The 22,752-nt window shown below is 34.0% G+C and overlaps 1 protein-coding gene and 1 pseudogene across 9 annotated transcripts in view; both read right to left on the bottom strand.

The window, feature by feature from the left end:
• LOC112671692 (peptidyl-prolyl cis-trans isomerase NIMA-interacting 4-like) overlaps positions 1-22,752 on the bottom strand; it is a 151,225-nt gene that overhangs the window by 94,124 nt on the left and 34,349 nt on the right. For 2 of the 9 annotated variants that reach the window (XM_049105108.1, XM_049105107.1), the window contains exon 1: positions 20,148-20,164. The exons of the other annotated variants lie outside the window; for them this stretch is intronic. The gene's annotated coding sequence lies outside the window, so the exon portion shown is untranslated. Of the gene's footprint in view, positions 1-20,147; positions 20,165-22,752 lie in introns of those variants that run through there. 9 annotated transcript variants of the gene reach the window in all.
• LOC112671737 (nucleolar protein 10-like) lies at positions 1,770-6,114 on the bottom strand (annotated as a pseudogene).

The following is a 22,752-nucleotide window of genomic DNA, read 5'->3' as shown; positions in this document are numbered from 1 at the left end:
ACTGAAGATTAGAGTGCTCAGCCTATCATGGAAGATGGGTCTGCAAGTCTCACTGCTCAGGCCACTGAGTAGGTAGGAATAGCCACTGAGATTTTAAGCTCTTCTTCCTGACTTTTAGCCAGAAAATGGAAATAAGGTTAATGGAAAATAGTTTCTTAAAAAGAAAATTCAGCTCAATACTAACTAGTTTTCATGTTGGTCAAGATCACAAAGAATGATAATATCCATTAATAGTTAAGGAGTAGAAAAATAGATCCCTCATGAACACTGCTGAATTGAATGTAAATTAATGCAAATTTTCTAAAGTTTCCATAATATGTTCTTAAAATTGAAAAATATATATGATCTTTTATCTAGGATTTACACGTTTAGCAATTTATCCTAAGAAATGATTATGCACTTGCCCAAGGTTTATCTATAAAAATACTTGTCTCAAAAACATTTATGCCTGGGATCCCTGGGTGGCGCAGCGGTTTAGCGCCTGCCTTTGGCCCAGGGCGCGATCCTGGAGCCCCGGGATCGAATCCCACGTCGGGCTCCCGGTGCATGGAGCCTGCTTCTCCCTCTGCCTCTCTCTCTCTCTCTCTCTCTCTCTCTCTGTGTGTGACTATCATAAATAAATAAAAATTAAAAAAAAACATTTATGCCTGAAAAATGAAATATGAGAGAAAAATAAACAAATGGGATAGTTAAAAAAGTTGTGTAATTGCCATATGGTAAAATACTTTATGCAAATCATCAAAATGATGTAATAGAGTACATTGTAGGGAAATATATTCAAGGTAGAGTGTTAGGTAACAAAAACAAATCAATAAACAATATGTACAGTATGAAATCACTTTTAAAGAAAATAAATACACATAAAAAAAGAAATCTTAAAATACATAGCCCAAGATGCTAATAGGGTTTTCTGTAGTGATTTTTCTTTTTTTTTTTTTTTTAAGATTTTTTTATTTATTTGAGAGAGAGAGAGAGAAAGAGAGTAGGAGAGCACCAGCAGGAGGGACAGAGGAAGAGGGAGAGAGAATCTCAAGCAGACTCCAGGCTGAGCATGGAGCCTGTTTTGGGGGCTCCATATCACAACCCTGAGATCATAACCTGAGCTGGATGTTCAACTGATTGCCTCACCCGGGCAACCTGGTCTTTCTTTTTAAATTAAAAATATATATCTTCCAGAATATGGATCATTTTATATAAAACAAATGAGTTTTTTTTTTAATTTTTTTTTAAATTTTTATTTATTTATGATAGTCACAGAGAGAGAGAGAGAGGCAGAGACACAGGCAGAGGGAGAAGCAGGCTCCATGCACCGGGAGCCTGACGTGGGATTCGATCCCGGATCTCCAGGATCGCGCCCTGGGCCAAAGGCAGGCGCCAAACCGCTGCGCCACCCAGGGATCCCAAAACGAATGAGTTTTTAATTGTAAAAATAAATGACTACTATTTGCAAGCTAAAGAGAACACTTGAGGACCATGGTCCCTATAGATCCCATTCTCCTGTCATTTCTCCTTACTTCCCTTCCCTCCCACATAACCAACACAGGTCACTGAATTAACACAACCCATTTAGTCTGGAGGCTCTCACAGGCCAGACAGATATCCTGGCTTTGTAATAATTCTTCAGTATTTGTGTCTGTGGCCTTCTTCAACATTCAGCTTAAAGAATGTCAACTAGATAAGCCAAATGCCAAATCTATCTAGAAAATTAATAGGGTGACAGATTTTGAAGTTAGATTTCCTTCATATTCGATTGAAGCAGTTTTATTTAAAGATACTATGCTACTGTTCAAATGAAGCCTTTTAATAAATATCTTCTCCAGCCAGTTTATCTTTAATTAAACTTAAGAAACAGATAAAAATCTGTATTTCATCTTCCAAAAAGATAAAAGAATAATCAGTAGCTTCCACTTCTTGTTTCAAGTTGTGGTTATCACTAAATTATATTACCTTGGTTAAAATATATATTTTAAAAATCTCAAACATGCACATAAGTAACAAACCTATTAACATATACCCATAAACACAAACATGACAATATATAAGCATCATATAAGACAAGGATGGCTTTTCTAAGTGGTTTAATCATGGATGGCAGCAGGTGTCATAAGAAAAAAAGTTCCCAGAGTACGATCAATCTTCATTTTTAGCACAGGACAACCTTTCATTTCATGGTGTAAATTTCACAATATTAAAAGACAACAATCTAGTTTACCTGATTAAAATAAGAGGGAAAGGACAATGTTTATGGGAAGCAACAACGTATGACAAAGGAGCCTGGGGCCATGCACTGACCAGTTGATGGGGACCCACTTACAAAGTCCTACCCACAAGGCACAAGGATAAGTTATCAAATATTTAACTATGTAGATATATCAAGAATTTACATGGAACTTTTAAAATGTGCAATCCCTTGCCTGTGTTTAAGATACCCTAATGATAACCAATTTGGAGTAGTAATGGTCCTGCCAAATGAGGTGTAAGATTGTTTCCAAATTCAATAAAACAGCAGTCTTCTGTGTCTTGACTTCAGGTGACCACTGAATGACAAAATGTTTCCCTCTTTTGGTGCAGTTTCTCAGCCTCCTGTTGCTTCTGCTGTTCAGAATATTTTAACATGAGGGTCAGTTGTTTGCTGCCAACCACGGATTCTGATATACCCAATGTCCCATTTTTTGCTTCAAGTTTCAAATGATCTTCAAGGATTTTATTCATCAGCCTCGGCTTTAAGCAGAATCTTTGAAGCTTCTGATTTCTCCTGCTTTGACATCATAAAACTGGGGCTTAAAGACTGTCTGCTGGTTCTCCCTGAGTAGTTCTTGCTGCTTTTTCCTCCTGGTGGAGAAGCCTGTGCTGTTTCCTGACCTCTTCAACCCAGTCTTTTTCATCATCTGAATTCTTAGAACTTTCTGTATCACTCAGTTTTTCTTTTAGTTCTTCCTTCTCTCTTTTTTTCTTCATAAAGCATTTGTTGCTCTAGAGTCTTCTTCCTTCTTCACTAACTTTTTAAACAACTGGAGTCAAAAGCTTAAATTCTTTACTTTCTTTGTCTACTTTGAAGTCAGTGTTCTCAAACAACTCTAAACCAATCATTGGTGAGAATATTAGAAAGACTCTTGATTTTCTTTTTTCCATGTAGATTTTTGCTTCTCTTCCTGTTCCTCAATTAATTTAAGTGCCAGATCTTTGTTAACTTCTGGCAATCCTTTAATTGGACTCTGTGCACATGATCTATCTTCTATCAGATCTTATTTTTCCTATATTCTTCATAACAAATAGCTTTACTATCAGTTTCACCTGTGATGAAGTCTTACATCCATGAAAAATCCATGCATATATGCCTGGTGAAAATGAGATGTATGAGTCCTAGATTTTCAAGGCCTGTCTTGGTGACAAATTTGCAATCCTCATAAACTGTGCTTTCTGGATTCTCTTGTAATTCTTCTGTCAAATTACCTAAGAAGGAATACCACCTTAAAGCAGAACTTAAAACTAAATTACTAGCTTATTTTAAGAGGATATAACTCAGGAATTACCAGATGAAAGAAATGCACAAGTCACAGGAGGGGAAAAGGGTTCAGAGCTTCCATGCCCTCTCCTAGCACACCACTTCCTGAATATCCACATGTTCACCAACCCAGAAGCTCCAAGGATAACGTATTTTTGTGATCCAAAGCATGAAACATGGATGTCATATATAAAAGTAAACTTATGGGGACAGGGAAGCAACTTATCTTAAATTGGAATTGGATAGTCTGGGACATATGATTGGTTTAGAAGCATCTTCAGAAAGTGGTGAAAAAATTGCTTTTCATTTATGTTCATTACCACTGCCAGGCTTTCAAAGATAATGAGAAAAATTAGGGTAAGCAATTCTTAAGAATTTGAGCATTTCATGACAAAAAAAATCAATAATAATGTATCTTTTTAAAGAAACAAATATATCTACATTTTCAAAATGAAATCATAGGACTGAAAAAGTGATGTGACTTTTTAAAATGCATACCATATGCTAGGTACCTTCTTCTATATCAGCTTCTTAAAGTACTTATCCACTCCATAGTATATATATAGAAAAGAGTTTAGTCTAGCTAGTTTAGTAGAATTACTAAGGGGAATTAAATATCTCCTAGAATCCCTAGGAGAGCTGGAAGAGAACCAGACTCAGATGCTGCACTGACAGGAATGGTACAGAAAGGAAAAATGCCCAAATAGGACTTATAAATGAAAATTATTCTGAGGATTTCAAAAAGCATAAAGGAAAGTATTAATAATAGCATCATTAGAAACTAAAAGTACCTAGAAAAAATATTGAATAGCTTTTCTCAACTTTCACATGATTGAACTTCATCTAATTTCATGGCCGTTTTAGGTATCTAAAAGCAATATGTGTCCTTCACACCTGCTGACATTAATTCTAGTTCTAATGATGATTAAGCAAGTGTTACAAATTGCAAGACAGTCAGCAAAGTGATCAGTGGTGGATTGTATTATTTGCTTACAATTATTTTTCTCCTCCCTACCCTTGTCATGCTTCGCTATCAGCAGGGAATATATCCTCTTGCCCCACTGACATTGGTTTAGCCATATGACTTGCTTTGGTCAATGGAGTGAGTGTGAGCAGATGTGGCATACACTTGTTCGAGCAGAAGCTTTAAGTACCTTGCCTCAGTTGACTTTGTTCCTGAACAGCATCCACTGCCATCAGAACATCATGTCACAGTTGGTGCGTCCTCCTTCAAAAGGAATCCAGCAGTGAGAGGACTCATGGACCTGGGCTGAAATCAGTGGAGCCCAGTAGAGAAAAGCCTTCAAGCTATACCCACAACAATAGAAAATCTGTATTGTGGAAAGTGGCTGCAATTTTGTTGCCACCATTTGCAAAAGTTGGCTAATAAACTTCTCAAGTGGAGTCAGATTTAGAGGTTACTAAATTTAAAAGGAAAATCCCTAAGATTAAATTAAGGCTGAATTAATTTTGCTTCCAGATGCCATCCCTAGTAATTTGTTTCTCCTGGCAGAAATATCTTTTAGCAAAAGAAATATATTCCACAGGGGCCTCAATCTCTTAAGAGAATGTGTAGTGGGTATTTTACTTTTTATATAATATATGAACATCTTTTGAGAATTTCCTAAATTGTATGTTATAATTTTTTCAATCATAATCAATTTCAGATACAAATAAAAATAAAATTGAATGTAGAATTCAGAAGTATTGATAATTATTATGAACTTGCTTTAAAACAATGTCTGTGAATATAACATTATTATTGTTGGGTATATTCAAATATAAGGCAAATGATTTTTTTCTCCTAAAATATTAATCCTCAGATAACAAGATATAGTTACTTTATATCCAGGTCTTACAAAGTCTTACTTATTGCTGGTTTTCTCTCAGTTTACTAAATTTGACTAATCAAGTTCTGTTTAGGAAAAAAAATACATTAGTCTGAAACCACAGATGTCAGTAGTAGTATTAAGTGATTGATTAATTGATGAAAAAGCAAGAAAAATTTTTGATACAGATTTCTTCATTAATCTAGTAAACATAGCTTCATAATTGCAAGTGTTTGGTTGTAAATAAGCCTTTTAAAATTTACCTAAAAAGCAGAGCAGAAAGTTGTTTGTTCTGGGGAGATCATGAATGCATATACATAGAACAATATATAAAAAAAATGTACTCATGTTTTGTGGTTGTACACTTTTAGGATAAATTTTCCAGTGAGAGAATCATATGCAGATCTAAAATGTGTTTTGTCTAAAAATAAAAATGGACCAATAAAATGATGTGCTTTCGACAAATTCAGTATGCAACTCTAATGATGATGAGACTATTTTAGAAGATACATACAGAAAGCTTGACTAAAATAATTTCAAGAAATGTGAAAAAGCACATTTCTATATTAATAAGGTAATTATATAACTTGTGATTTTGAATATATTTCATAACTTATTTATAAATTAAATATTAAAAGTTGATATTTAACAGTTTTATATACATAATTAAATGTTAATTTTTTAGAATTAATTTTAAAAAACTCTGAATCTTCTTGCGAATTGAATATAGGGGTTAACTCATAGTAGGAATGTATGGTACCTGATTTCATTCTGACCCATTTCCCCTTAATATTGACTAATTACTATTAATTAATGTCTCATTAGGATCAATTCACTTATTTATTAATCAATTAACAAGTCTAGAATGCAATTTGCAAAAAAAGATGTCCATCTCTCCTAACACCAGAAGCCTACAGATTCAATGGAAAGGCAGAGGTCTTATTTAATGACTCTAACATATGCGATTATGTTTTTTCTTTTGATTACTGAAGAAGTAGTCAGAATTCAAGAGCCAAAGGATAAGCTGTCACTTCAGGCTCAAATCAAGCCTTTGCTAATTAGAACATTGCTGAGCCCAATTAGACAGCTAATGATTTGACTACTGTCATTGGTAAAAAGGGACAAACTAAATTGGTTTCCTGCAACCACATTTTAAGATGAATTTTTATCAAATCCGTAAAGGCACATTATTTGAAAAATGGGAACAAGAAAAGGAAGACTACATAATTCCTTTTTGGGATCTTTTTCCCATGGTTCTAAAGTTCCAAAATTAGAGGTGGACTTTTAGTAATAGTTGAGGACACAGAAATAGAAAGTACTTTCCTATTGATTTGCGAGTGGATTGATATGAGCCCATGTGGGTTAATCCTTCCAAAATAATAGTTAATGGAACTGTCAAAGTTATATCAGAAACTTACATACCCAAGAATATGGGTATGTACTTTCCAGAAAAACATGGATGAAATAAGATAATCCAATGGTTTTCTTGGAACCTACCTGCAAAAATTTAACTTTGAGCCCTTCAGGTTAGCTTGGTCCCGTATTTTAATTTAAGGGGTTAATCTTTTTAAAGAAGTACTTGTGGTTTTGGACAACGTGATCTAAAAATATTCTAAAAATTAAATATTATATAAATTTGATTGGCTCCTACTCTCACCTCTTTTCCTGTGCTACCAATTTCCATTCCAGACAAATCATCTCCAGCTAATAATCCCTTGTTTTTCATATCTGTGGGAGATGTATCATACATGCCTGATGACTATGCTCTAGAGTTTTGCCTTTTGAAGTGTAGTCTGTGGCCAAGTTCACAGAAGAGCGGCCTAGAAATGCAGTCACAGGCTGCACTCAGACCTGCATTTTGAAGATGATTGGTTTGCACTTTTAAAGTTTGAGAAACGTACCTTTTGGTATTTCTTTGTTGTTACTCTTAAGAACAATAGTTCGCTGTTCAAGCTGCATATTAGAATCACCTGGGAAACTTTCAAAATCCCCAGCCCTTTGGTCAGATCTTATACTTGACTATATCAGAATCCCAAGGTGGTTTAAGCATGGGTATATTTTAAAGATCCCCAGATGATCCAAATGTGTGGTCAAGGTTGAAATTCTTTAGTGTGAATCAGAATCACATGGTAGGATTCTCAAAACGTATTTTGACCTCCAAATGCATAGCATTTCTGATTCAGTAGTATACTATAGGTGGGATCTAAGATGTATCTTGAACAAGTTCCTAATCACTGGTGCTTGCTTACTTAGTGGCCATGCTATGAGAAATACAAATGTAAAGGATGTGACTCAAAGGTAGAAATTTCAAAAAAAAGGAAAAAGTTTCCAGCCTATCTCCTGCTATCATCTTATAAATAAATTGATGAACTCAATATCTATGACCCATCTGACACCCTGAACTTCTTTTTTCTGAAACCCATATTACTACCATCCTCCAGAAATCGAATCACAGAACCACAACATGGACTTTCACTTTTAAAAGGTCAAACTTCACACTGGGTAGTTATATTTGAGTACAACACAACCACACTTGCCAATGTGCTTCTTTTTCTGGATTTTTCATATAACTAAATGATATCATCATTTATCTCAGCTATCTAAATCTATCAGGCATCAGAGTCATTTTTTATTATTTTTTCTCTTTTACCTTATGTCCAATATGGCAACAAGTTCTACTGATCATTTTCCTGTAATATCTTTAATTATATCTCCTCCTTATTCCTTTAACCATGAGCAATCAGCTTAGTCTCTCTTTGCAGATGATTGTAATCTCTCCCTAGCCTCATCCAGGCAAGCATTGACTGAATTCCTAAAATATAAACTGCTCTACACATACAAATCTTGTTCTCATAATCAAGAAGTGCCAATAGTTCTCCATTACACAGTCCAAAATAAATATGGCATTCAGAAGAATACTCCTACAATATCTTCTCCTTTAATCCCTTTCCAGTCTGTCTCCCACAGCTTTTCTTCATAAGCCTGCTGAATTACCCATTGAATCTCTAATGATTCCACAAACATGCTATTTATTTTCATTCATATATATGCATACACACATATATATAACTAGAGTAAATAATATAGAATATAAACTATACTATACTATACTATACTATATTGCATCTATATGCAACTAGAATATAGAATCTATATTCTATGTAGTTCTATATATTTTTGTAATATATAAGTAGAAACCTTCTGCTCACTGTTTCTTTAAAATCCAACTCAGTCTTCAAGATTCAGATCTCTTATTGCCTCAAATACAAAGTCTTGTTCAGCTCTTAAATAGAATTAATAACTCATCCCATTTTATATTTTTCTACTGTTAGTTTTACATCAATATGTCTTCTTCACTCATAATAGTATCCCTTACAGCATTTGTCAGTATCTGACTCTCAACAAAAATTGAATTGTTATTATAGAAGTGACAGAATTGTCAAATAGTAATTCCCTGTCCTTCAAGAGTGTTACTATACCCCTCTTCAAGCATATACAAAAAAGGCAGAATCAGGCAAAATTCACTCTCCAATGTAGGTGGGTAATTCTTTTCTGTTAGGAGTTTATGTAGATTAGAAATCCTGAATAATATACTACCAATATCAGTTACTATAATATTGCTATAAAAGGCACCAATTGGGATTCTGAAGCCATATTTTGACCCATTTCTATTATGAGAAAAAAATTGGATAGGAAAAAAGAGAAAACTTCTCATCAGGTAAAAGCTATATTCCTGTGATTCCTGAAAATAATTTTTAAAAGTGATCATCTTTTTTTTTTTGTCAGTTTCAAACATAGCTCTTTCATATACATTCTCCATGTCAGGTAATTAGTGACAAGATTAAGATGTAGCTAGTAGTCTGCTTCTTGACACACCACAATAGTTTACAGCCAATATATCTGCTTTCCATTTCAATTATGTGTTTAATTTAGAGCATGCTGAGAGAATGACAAGTGACAGCATAAGTTTGTTACATTACTGAAGTTCAGAACTGAAGGATTCAACTACAGTAAGTAAAACCAATTTGATAGAAATATATTAAACTAGCAAAAATGTACAAATTGCTAATAACAATTTAGTAATTTAATTAAGTAAATGTTTACTAATTACTAAATAGTAATTTAACAGACAAACATATTTCACGAAAAATAAGTGAATCTACTTTTTAAAAGGGTCATTTGTTGTATACCACAATTAAAGGTCAGCATGAGTCACAGTAAGAAACATTTTAACTAGTTCAGGAGCTACTTAGCTAATATTGTGATATAATCACATAAATTAATTAATTTATTTTTTTTCACATAAATTAATTTAGAAACAACCAAATTATGCAGAATTTAGGTTATAAGAATATTGTGTGTGTGTGTATCCTCATCAAGTTTATTATATCCTTCCTTGCCTTAATAAAGATAATATATTAATTGTAATTAAGCCTTTACTTGATGACTCAGGGCAATTATTTTACATCAGTGTGGAACCATTTCTTCTCTTCCTTCCCATCTTTGACTTAATCCTATGTGTAAAGCATATCTTCCTTTTTTTTTTTTAAGATTTATTTATTTATTTATTCATGAGAGACACAGAAAGAGAGAGAGGCAGAGACACAGGCAGAGGGAGAAGCAGGCTCCATGCAGGGAGCCCAACGTGGGACTTGATCCTGGATACCGGGATCATGATGTGAGCCAAAGGTAGGTGCCCAAACGCTGAGCCACCCAGACATCGCTATATCTTGCTTTTTTTAACAAAAATTCTGCCAGATGTCTATGTTGTTGTAATTGCTACTATGTCATTTTCTCTTAAGACCTTCTGACTTTGTTTCTTTGTCATCCCATCCATGGCTTTTTTTCCACTCTCCAGTTGTAAATCTGAATGGATTTTGAGATTTATTAGATTTCAAAAAAACCAAGCCATAGAACTATCAGAAAAATATTATCAAATACAGAGATTTGGGTTTTTTTTTCTTTCTTTCTTCTTCTTTCTTTCTTTTTTTCTTTCTTTCTTTCTTTCTTTCTTTCTTTCTTTCTTTCTTTCTTTCTTTCTTTCTTTTTCTTTCTTTTTTTTCATTTTCACTTGAGAAATTAGTAGGAGGAGAAAACCAAGTGAAAGAATTGGATCTACCCCAAAGCTAGTCAGTCATTCTGGAGTTAGAATCACAAAGGACTCTGATTTGGCCTAAAAAAGCCATCATGGGCTATTAAAGTATCTTGGATATAAGGAAACAAATGTGACCTTGTGGGTGACTGGGACCTGAGAGTTGCCTATATTGGGAAGAAAACAGACTTTAGAGCCTAAGACAAGCCCTGACTTTAGGGGTGAAAGTTTAAAGGAGCCACTCTGAGAGGATGAGATGAATATTGCACTCCAGATGGAAATGAGACTAATAAGACAGCCAGCCCATGCAGGATCTTTTAGAGGTTATAAAGCTTTTTCTTGAACATCAGCATCCAGTCTTAAGTTTCCTGTCCATCCTCATACCATTATTCTAGATTAAAATTCCCTCTGGTTATTCACTGAATCTGTAACCTGTTATTCTTGATGGAGTTATGAGAAATTATGAGAGAAGTTAGTAAAGAGAAGTGAGACTTTCCTTATATGACAATCACAACACGATAATAGGAGGATCATGGCATTGGTGTTTTGGGAGGTAATTACAATAGTGAGTAGTGGCACCAGGCAGTGTTGAGAGTGGCAAGGAACAGAAAGTTGTGTGGAGAAGCAATTACTACTTGGTTTGACTCAAGAAATATGTGAAATATACCTTTTTTTTCTTTCTTTTTTTTTTTTGCCAACTATAACATAGAAAGATGACCCTTAATAGAAGAGGTCACAAATTATAATTTCAACTATAATAAATAGACTTTATGACTACTATTATTTTGTTTACTTAAAGCTTTACTGATTTGCTCAAGATTACTTCTGAAGTCTGAGGCTGTTGTAAAGCTCCTTATTTTATTTTATTTTTTTAGTGATCAATTTAAGCACCAATACAATCCTATAGCTTTGTCAAAGCTAAACAAAAAACCAAAAATCTAGGGTATTCTAGAAAGAAGGTGTCTGCTGCTTGAGATTTACAAAGTTAATAACCACACACACACACACAGATCACACACACACACACAAGGACTTCATAAAGAATATGCAGTTTGCTATAAGTCACTTCCCTATTTTTATAATACTCACATTTAGAAATTTTGCTGGTCTAAATTAGACCAGCTGGTCTAAATTAGAAGTATATATTATGCTCTTCCCAAGCATATTGTTGTAATAAATATTTATTTAATAAGATTAAAATATTTTATTTATTTATTCACGAGAGACACACAGAGAGAGACAGAGACATAGGCAGAGGGAGAAGCAGGCTCCATGCAGGAAGTCTGATGTGGGACTTGATCCCAGGACTCCAGGATCATGCCCTGAGCCAAAGGCAGATACTCAACCACTAAGCCACCCAGGCGTCCCAATGTAATAAATATTTAAATGTCTAAGGTGGGTTACAGTATATTAGAGGTACATTTTAACATCATATTATTTCTCTCTGGGATCTTTTACAATCTATTAGGAAAGTACAGTTTAGGTACTATTAATCATTAACTAGAATAAATTGAAGGACCATACTGAAATTGCAACACAAAGATTATTCTCAACTAGGAATTAGAAACAAAGTCAGGCTTTGAAATTCTTGGTATCTTTGAGGATGTTTCCCTTTCGAACCCAACTTCAAAATAGAGCTTTGCTGTTTTACTGTCTAATATAGTGTCCACTAATCATATGTGGCTATTCAAATATATTTAAATTAATTATAATTTAAAAAATTAAAATGTTCCTTAGTCATACTAACCATGTATTTCGAATGCTCAACAGGTGCATTTGGGTAGTGGCTATCATACTGGACAGTGCAGATTTAGAACATTTCCAACATCTCAGGATATTCTGTTGAATAGTGCAGGTGTATAATATGATATTCTTTTTTTTCCATTCTTCCTTTTCTTCTAGATTTCCCACATACACATTAAAATGTAGCCATTATTATAGCATTTGTGAATGGCATATCCCAATATTCTGGCTAGCTAAGATGGAAAACAATTTAGTAATACAAACACATTTTCCCCCCATTTTGTTTCTTGTACTTAAGGTTAATAAAATTTAAATGCCTTCAGAGTCCATTCAGTCCTCATGTACAGCTAGGTTATGACCATGCCCCTGAGAAAAGGAAATTGTCTATTCTTTGCATATGCTGGTATATCTTTCGTGGATTCACAGAATCCTAGGGAATGATAATATACTATTTGGGAAATACACAGTTATAACAGAAGTATATTCACATCCCTTTCTAGGGAACAGGAGAACTTAGAAGTCTATACTCATGGAAGCATCAAATATTACATGAATTAGAGATCCTTGTATTAATTTCAGGCCTCTCCTGTGAATTCCCAATGGATATCAAATTTAAATAGCTTGCATCCTCTTCCCATGTTACCATTAGGACAAATGTAAGGTCTTTGTTGGTATTATTTCCTTTTTCTTCCCCAGGTAATTGCATTTTGAAAATGTAATCAAGATTGGAAATTACCTTCAATCATAGATGTGATTTAGTTAAGTAGGAATACATAGTGCAACTAAGTAAGAAATACCCTATTTGAAGATGAAAAATCTATTACTGGTTTGAGGCATTATCATTAATGTAACAGATGGTGGATGTACAATTTCTAGTTTGAGCTCCACCCTAGTATAGCCACAGGGCTGTTGAGATTTTTTTAGGGTCCTAGAGTAAATAAAACATGACCAAGATTTTGCAAGATTCTAGGAAGCTGTTGAAAAAGAGAAATGCACCAGAGGTTTTGCTGTGGATTAGTTGTGCCTAGAATACTCAGCAATTAGGATTTCTGACAAGATTGGAAAACAATGCCATCTCATAGTCACTAATTTGGATTATCAATATGTCTTGGAGGCAGTGGACAAGTTATTGAACTATTTAATGATCATGTGTCCCTGATACAGTCCTTGGCCCCCATATGTGTTTCTTCTTTAGTCATCTTATGTTACCTTAACTATTTTCAGAGGGTGGTTGACCCAAATACCAAAATTTCAATGTCATATAAAGAACATAGGATTGCCATTGAATAAAAATGTCATGTTGCACTCACCTTGAATACCACATGCAGTTAAGATTTGATGTATGGTTAATACCGTTTGTATGAATGAGTTCCTTGTTTGTGGTCAAGAACATACAAGGAAACCATCCATACAAGCCACAGTTGCTGCTCTTGCTGATAGATTTTTGAGGAGAAAAAAAAAAAAAAAGATAGTTTAGGGAAGCTACCTCAGGCAAATCTGTGGGAGAAACTCTGCAAATTACCTCTCTCTTAGAAGACTGCCTAACGTACTCACATCACTTCATGGCAATGCTGAGATGTTACCGAGTAGAACTTTACTTGGCAAAAGAAACTTTTTTTGTTATAGAAAATCTTCTGAGAAGATAAAATGATCAGCATGATAAACTTGTAGAAATTATTTTAACTAAATTGTTCTTGTACAAAGACCTTGAACATATCATATCATCTAAACCATGGGAGCACTGAGATTATGAACATAAAGGTGGAAAATTAGTTGGAAAACTAGTTTGCAGTAGGAGCATATTATTTATTCTGTAGTCCAGAATAGGGAGGCTCAGTGGCATGACAGGAGTGACCAAAGTTGCTGTAGGATTGCTTCATATATATCATATCTGTGATTTGGCAGGCCCAAAGACCTGGTAAGCTAGCTGGGGGAATCAAAGAATATTGATGAACAAATTGTCTTGATCCTCTATGACAACTTCACCACATGCTAGTATTAGTAAACACTTGAATGACTTAAGCCTAACAATAAAAACAAGAAAGACTTATTTATTGGGAAAAAAGCAGGCTCATCCCTATATACCATATATCGTATACATAAGGCCATCCTGTGTACCATATATTTAAACATGTAAAAGTTACACATTAGAAAAAAAACATTAATTCAAATATTCCCCTCTAGATAAATTTATCTTCTCAATTAAAAATTAAAAATATATAAAATTATTGTCTTGTTATTGAAATTTGGCACAAAAAAACCAAGTAAATCTGTTATTGCTCACTTTTTGATGTCTAATTAATGAAATAGCAATGTTTGAGTAATAAATGAAATGGTAATAATTTATAAATGGTTTTATATTTATCCCATAAAATTTATTTCTTTTCTTACACATAGCAAAATCACTATTTTGTAATAATCAAGATATTCATGTAACACTTTTGCCCCTCTGGTAGGCAGAATTCCAAGATGGCCACCCAAAATTGCTAGCCCCCCTACCAGTTATTGCATTCAAACAAACACTAATCTAGGTTTTTCTGGGAAGGGATTTATGCAAATGTAATTAAGATCCCAAATCAACTTACCTTAAAATAGAAGGATTATTTGTGGTGGGCCTGACCTATTCACATAACCCCTTTAATAGCTGAGAGCTGGTCAAAGAGGAAGTCAGAAAGGCTCAAAACATGAAAAATTTATTGCATCACTGCCAATTTCTAGATGGATGAAGCCACATGATGAGGACTGCAGGCTGCCTCTGGAGCTGAGAGCAGCCCTCAGCTGACCACCAACAAGGAGATGGGCACTTCAGTCCAATAGCTCCCCCTCCAAAAGAATGAACTTGGAAGCACTTTTCCCAAGTCTCCAGATGAGAACTCAGTCGACCAACATCTTGTTATCAGCCTGTGATACTCAGAGAACTCAGCCACGTTTTTGTTGGACTTCTACACAACTAAGTGTTAACACATGAATGTTGTTTGAAGCCACTAAATTTGTGGCAATTTGTTGTAGAAGACTAACACATCTTCATTAAGATACTATATTGATGACATTTTTAGAACAATGCGATTGAATGTCACTTTGTTTTTTAAATCTCGGTTTAACATTTTGTCATAAAGAAATTAGAAGATCTAGTGTAGTTTATTTGTATACTTGGCTTTAATCACTGATAGCTAATAAAGAGATCTCACAAAGAGGAGCACCTAGGTGGTTCAGTGGTTGATCATCTGCTTTTGGCTCAGGTCGTGATCCTGGGGTCCTGGGATGGAGTTCTGCATGGGGCTTCCCACGAGGAGCCAGCTTCTCCCTCTGCCTATGTCTCTGCCTCTCTGTGTGTCTCTCATGAATAAATAAAAAATTAAAATCTGAAAAAAAAATATATCTCACAAAAATATCTTGGCTGAACTTATTAAATAATTGTACTTAGTTTTTACTCCTATCCATTCATTATACAAAAGGTTTTTGCTGAGGGACGCCTGGGTGGCTCAGCAGTAGAGCATCTACCTTCGGCCCAGGGTGTGATCCCGGGATCCAGAGTCAAGTCCCACATCGGGCTCCCTGCATGGGCCTACTTCTCCCTCTGCCTGTGTCTTTGCCTCTCTCTCTCTCTCTCTCTCTCCCTGTCTCTCATGAATAAATAAATAAAAAGTCTTTAAAAAAGAAAAAAGTTTTTGCTGAAATTCAGGTAGCAAATTTTGTATTTCCTAATATTAGTTATCCTCGAAACTAATCAGAGGATATATTTTTGTATTTGTAATAAATCTGTTCAAAACTAACTAAACCTCTTCATTTATAAGATTTTCAAACAGCTTAGAAAATTCTCTTGCCAAGTCTTTTACATTTTCAAAATCTGTGACATTTTCAGCAGCAAAAATCATATAATATGAAGTATACCCTAATATTTATTTATTTATTTACCCTAATATTTAATATCCACTTGCTATCTCTGTACTTTTGCTTGAAAAACATTTGCTTCCTCAGCTCTTTGTTTAAATTCACCTTCATTTTCAAGGGAAAGATTAGGTTGTTTTGTTTTTAATTGAAAGTAACTTCTTAGAGTATACCATTGATAGCCAGTGGTTATCGCAGACAAAAAAAAAAAAAAAAAGAAAGAGAAAATAAACAGAAAGAAATTTGGAAATCATCATTTTTGTAAAATAAATCTGTTTGTCTCATCTTTAAGTCCTTTGCCATGAACTAGCCAGCAAACTTCTATAAATACTGAAGTTTTTCCTGATCATCTACATCTTACTCTAAATATTACACTATCTTACCCTTTAAGGAAATGATCCTTTTTACTGGGAACATGTAAACTGTAATGTGTCTCAAAATGATGAAAGCAAATGCACAAAAAATAAAATCCCTTGGTTATATTAATAGTTTTTTCAATAAATTGTGCTTGGCTTACTATATAACCCCATGAAGAAAGATAAAGTGTGAACATATATAAAAATTAATTCCAAATAGGTATAAATCTGAAAAGAAGACCATAAATATTTTAGGTGATAACATGAGAGAGTATCTTCACCATCATAAGAGTAGGCAAAAATTTATTAAACAGATATACACAAAAAAACCTAACTATAATAGAAAAGATTGATAAATTGGACTTGACTAATATTAAGAACTTCTGTTTACTTAAAGATGCCAGTAAAAAAGTGAAAATTCAAGCCACAGAGTGGCAGAAGGTATTTGTAGTATATTTATCTGAAAAATATGAGGACCGACAAAGGCCTTATATCAAGAATATATAAGAAATGGTTAAAAAATAAGAAAAAATAGATCATCGAAATAGCAAAAGACCTGAAAGATGTTTTGGAAAAAATGGTTTCCAAATGGCCAATACATATATAAAGAAATGATCAATCTCATTGGAAATCAAAGAAATGAAAGTTAAAATCATAGTTATATATTACTATATACCCATCAAAATGGCTAAAATGAAAGAAAATAATAATGATTTTTAGTAAGAATATGAAGCAACTGTAACACTCATGATCTGCTGGCAGGAGTGCAAGCTGGAATAAACATGCCCTGTTACCCAGTAATCCCACCTCTAGATATACATTTGCCAGAAATGTGCATATATTCACCAAAAGACACTTAGAAAAGTGTTTAGAACAGCATTATTTCTAAAAAAATACCAAATAGAAATTTCATAAATTTCCATTAATATTACAATAAATGAATACATTACAATAAATTAAAGCAAATGACATATTGACCTAATGGAGTAATACACAGTCACTAAAATGGGCAAAGTCTTTAGAATGACATGGAAGAAATCTTACAAACATAACGTTGAGCAAAAAAAATTAGACACAAATAAATATGGGCTTCATGATTCCATGTATATAAAGTTCAAAAGTAGGCAAAACTAAGCTATGGTAATTAAAGTCAGAAAAGTGTTTACTTTTAGGGGAGGGGAAAGATGAATAAGAAGGCACTCACAGAGGTTTCTGAGCTGTTGGTGATATTCCATCAGCAATCTGGGTATGTTCACTTTGTAAAAATTCACCAAGCTGTATAATGATTTGTGTGCTTTACATATAATTCAACAAAGAGTACTTTAAAAAAAAGGGGGGGGGGGAGAAGAAAAATACCACCACTGTTATCTTCTATTATTCCCTCAATACTAAACATGGCAGAAAAATTAATGTTTTCCAAGTTTCTAACTGACTTACAAATTAAACTTTTAGAACAAAGTCAATTTGTAAATTAGGGATTTCTTATGTAACTGCATTGTGGAAAATGTAAAAAACAAAAACATGTATTTTCTATTTAAACATATTTAAAATGTGTTTGACATTTTTAAATGTAATATATTTTTAAAATATCAAAAATAAAATAAAATAAAATATCACAGGAATGACATAGGAAGGAATCGTCTTCTGAGGTAAGGCAAATAATTATCTTTAATCTAGGATGGAGATGACTAACAAAGTCAGGAATAGAATAGTAAATTAAAATTGAGAATTTTTCCCAATCCAAGAATAATATAAGGTCAACATAGGATTATGTATAAATAAATCTCCATTATTATACTTGGAGACTAGTTTTAGATTCAATGAAATATCACAATGAATGAAAAACATCCTTTTAAAAATAGAATCTAGAGATCAAACCAGGCAAATAACATCGTTCCTTCTGATTATTTTATTTTACATAACTTAGCAGGATTTCTTGACATTTAAAATTTCAACAATTTCATTGAAAATAATTAAATGCAGCTGTTGAGAGCAAATATTTTGACATCAGACCTTTATTCAAATCTCAATTCTACTACTTTCCAGTGGTTGACTTTTGAAAAATTCTTTGACCTTGCTGGGTGTCAGTCTCCTCATATCTGAAATGGATGTAAGGACATATCTCTCTTATGGACATTGTGAGGATTAAATGAGATAACCCATTTAAAGCATTTGGCACAGTACATGAAATATCCTAAGTGTTTAATAGATTGTATTCTCTGTAAATATTTATATTTAGTGTAGGGTTTAATGTTGTCATTTGCTTTCATTTGTGGAAAGGAAACATGAAAGGTTAACCTTGGATCATGTTTTCTCTTTGCTGATATTTAAATTATCATATTCAGCTGCAGGGAAATAAGAATCCTTCCTACAAGCACAATGAAAATCATGATTTCATTCAAAAAAAAGTAGAAGTGGATGTTTTATTCCACTAAACAGAAATTGCTATAAAACCAAGGATAACCTTCAATTGGGTCTTCCATGTAGATGACATAGCTGATAAAAATGCACCTTGGAGAAAATGGCTTTACCGTATTTCACCTAGTTATGAGGTGATAGCTCGTATGGAACCATTGATGTTGTGTCTTTGCTTTTGTTGCTTTCTGAGAAAGATGTAAAACCTACATCTTAAAATCTGCACTATTTATAGATTTCAAATAAAAACTTGAAGGGAAAGGGATAACATTTGTGCTTGAGCTCAGCTTGTGAATGGGAATTGAGGAAAAATAAAGTGAAAAGGGCAGAGATCAGATATAGGGACAACCCTGTTCTGTAGAATTAAAAAGCCAGATGAGAATTGGTAGAGAATAAGTCTAGGTTTTCAAACAGTGCCAAGAAAGATGGTTTTAACTTCAAAAATAATGAGTGTTTTCTCAGGATTGGGGGAGTTTATTTCATTTCTGAGTATCCCTGTATGTCTATTGTCCCTCTGGGCCACTCAGCTCTCCCTGCCAGATAGTTTTTTAAGATTTTATTTATTTATTTATGAGACAGACATACAGAGGCAGAGACATAGGCAGACAGAGTAGCAGGCTTCATGCAGGAAGCCCAAGGTGGGACTCGATCCCAGGACCCCAGCATCACACCCTGGGCTGAAGGCAGATGCTCAACTGCTGAGCCACCCAGGCATTCCTCCCTGCCAGATATTAATCCATTTCCTCTCCTTCTTCCAAGCATCTTCTGGTCACTGACACCACTCAACACCAACCTCTCCATGCTCTTTACTTTCATTTGAATCAGTGGGAAAGTTCATGGTCTCCTGATACTCATTGGAAAATAAAACAATTCCATGGATTACTTTGTTTTGATTTTCAAAATTAGAAGGATTAAAGGGCTACTGAGGTAAAGTAAGCAATAGAAAAGAATGAAAACAGAGTCTTTGTTGACCTGCGATGACAGGATATAATATGCAGAGAATGATTTCTTTATCCTTATACAAGCCATCTGTGGTTGCAAGGAGAAGCCTTTTCAAATGTGCTAAAAGAAGTTTCTTCCTTTTTCTTGCATGATGTCATTGAAGCCAAGATGTTTGTTTCAAGTATACTTTTTAATGACATCAACCCAAGAAGAATAATTTCTTATAATCAAATTAACACTACATCATCTCTTTCTTAAAATAGTTAAGAACCATTTAAAATGCCTGGATTGGTGACTGAGTACTGGAAAGTTTGCTGAGTTTATCATTATACTTACAACAAAATAATCATTATGGCAGCAAATGGAATAGTACATACCCGTTTTCTCTTCTGTCCCTACTCATCCTCCTTTTTATTTTTCACAAATTATTAGCAAAGACAAGCATTTTCCTTAATTTGAAGCCAACTCTTCAAGTTCAGTTATCCTGAAAATTTTTGACAGTATTATTATTTTCCAACCAGTTATGTTCCATGCATCATACTTCTATCATATGCCATCTGTAGATTTCAGACTACATTTGCACCCAGATGTTTATACATGAAAATGATTCTCTGTCTTACATGGTGCAACTACAAAATACCATTTCCATCCAGAATGAGTCTAGTGATGCTACTCCATCAGAAAAGTGAATTCAGAGTGTGCTACAAGTTAGCAAAAATGTCTCAAATATCAAGACAGAATAATGAAATAATTATAGGAAACCACAGAGCATTCTTTTTTTTTTTTTAATTTATGATAGTCACAGAGAGAGAGAGAGAGAGAGGCAGAGACATAGGCAGAGGGAGAAGCAGGCTCCATGCACCGGGAGCCCGACGTGGGATTCGATCCCGGGTCTCCAGGATCGCACCCTGGGCCAAAGGCAGGCGCCAAACAGCTGCACCACCCAGGGATCCCCACAGAGCATTCTTGTTCCCAATTGAAATCTTATTTAGCTCTGCTTAGGTCAGCTCCTGATGCAGGTAAGATGGAATGGATATAGACATTTCTTTTGTAATTGTAACTTTTAGACATTTTTCAACAGCATTTTCTTGTAAGTCTCAAAAGAAATTATGAAATGTATCTACTAGATATAGAAATACATGTTCACTCCTGCCCTATAAATAATGGGGTACTCATAGCCTTTATGAAACAACAAAATTTCACTGGATTATTCAAATGATTGTGTCCATTTAATTCAATAGATGTCCATGTTTACATCCAGTAGCATACACCGGTATTTACGTAAAGTAAGCTCTAAAATGAGTCATTATGTATAACATGTTTGGATGCTTGCTTCAGAGGATGAGATACATATTTTGTCCAGATGTATGGACTTGTTCCCAATTAGTTCTAACTTGCATTCTAAATCTTTTTCTGCAAGTAAATTATGGGGGGTCTAAAGTGAACATATATATTCCAGCAAGAATGAGAGACATACTAACAATTACTTATATTAGTGTTTGTAGGTAAATAAGTATTGGCAATTGCATTGGACAATTTAGGAGAAAATACTCATATCAGAAAACAGGGATGTCTCTCTTCTATCTGCTTGATTTCAGTTGTTACTAGAGAAGCAGGGCTTGCATATAATATTAACAGGCAATTTATGGCATTTGTTCTACATGTTAAAAGTTTTTAAACCCTCATTCTTAATCCATTTAAAACTATTTTCTAGCCCTATCTCCATAAAGAATGCTTCATTTAGAAAAGATCATGTTTCCATGCTCTTGGAGCCTTCTGACATACTTGATTATTTGTGCAGAGAGCCAGAAACTTGATATTTCTTTCTTAAATTTCTCTTCCTTTTCAGTAGCAAAGAAATCTCTGATATATCTGCATAATTATTTTACCATGTTTCTTTTAAGGAAAAATTAGTATCTCTCTTATACAAATATTACTCAATAGAATTTTGCACAGGCTATCATCATGGTTCTAACACTAGGTTCTTTCAATTTTAAAAGAAAAATATTTTCCTTTAATTGACCTCAGTTGGATTACTTTGCTGAGCTAACTCTCTTGACTTTGTGAAAATATTCAGGTAAAATCTTATACATGTTCCAAGAAAGGGAAATGATTTCTGACATGGTGATTTAATTTGGTTTGTACATTGGCACCCAAGGCAGCATATTCATTGAAGTAAACTCTCTATATAAGCAAGTAATAGGATTTTTTCCTTTTTTAAAATCTTCTTAATTAGATATTCTTAAATTTTATAATCTTTGGAGGTTAATTTTTATATTTTTGATGAAAATTTCTCTTACAGGCCATGGGTATATTTTCATAGAGAAAACTTACACATTATTTTTTCTTTTGCCTTCCCAAATAGACATCAATCACTTGACAATGTCTTCTCCATTATTGCTATTTAATTCCTAATCTATACCTCATTTTCTACTCAATATTTCCTCTTGGGTATTTAATAAGCATCTGAAACTTGGTAAGCTCAAATCTGAACTCTGATTCATGATTCTAACTCAACAGTCCAATCTTCCTTCTCTGGCTCAGTGAAAGACTACTTCTTTCTTCCAGTTTTAAAAACAACAACAACAAACCCTCAGACTCATCCTTGACTCTCTCACATCCCATATTTAATCTATTAGCATATCTTGTTAGCTCATCCTTCAAAATCTATTCTATATCTTATCACTTACCACCTCCAGTGTTACAACTACCCTCTATGAACAAATCATCATCTTCTCTCCTGTGAACTGTTGCAAGTTTCCTTGCCTTACTTTCATCTTTGTGCAATTATAGTTTATTTTCAACACAGCACTTATAGCAATTCTCCCAAGAAGTGGTAGATCACTTCACTCTCCCATGCAAAATCATCCAATGCTTACCATCTCATGTCTCATACGGAGTAAAGGCGAAGGTCTCTGCAAAGGCCTACACATTCCTCCTGGATCTGCCCACTCTTCCCCACTGCTCTAATTCACCTTCTAT

This window comes from Canis lupus, chromosome 32 (assembly GCF_003254725.2).
Source record: "Canis lupus dingo isolate Sandy chromosome 32, ASM325472v2, whole genome shotgun sequence".
In the NCBI taxonomy this organism is placed as follows: Eukaryota; Metazoa; Chordata; class Mammalia; order Carnivora; family Canidae; genus Canis; species Canis lupus.
The sequence above is the reverse complement of the archived record's forward strand: the minus strand, read 5'-3'. Positions and strand labels throughout refer to the sequence as shown.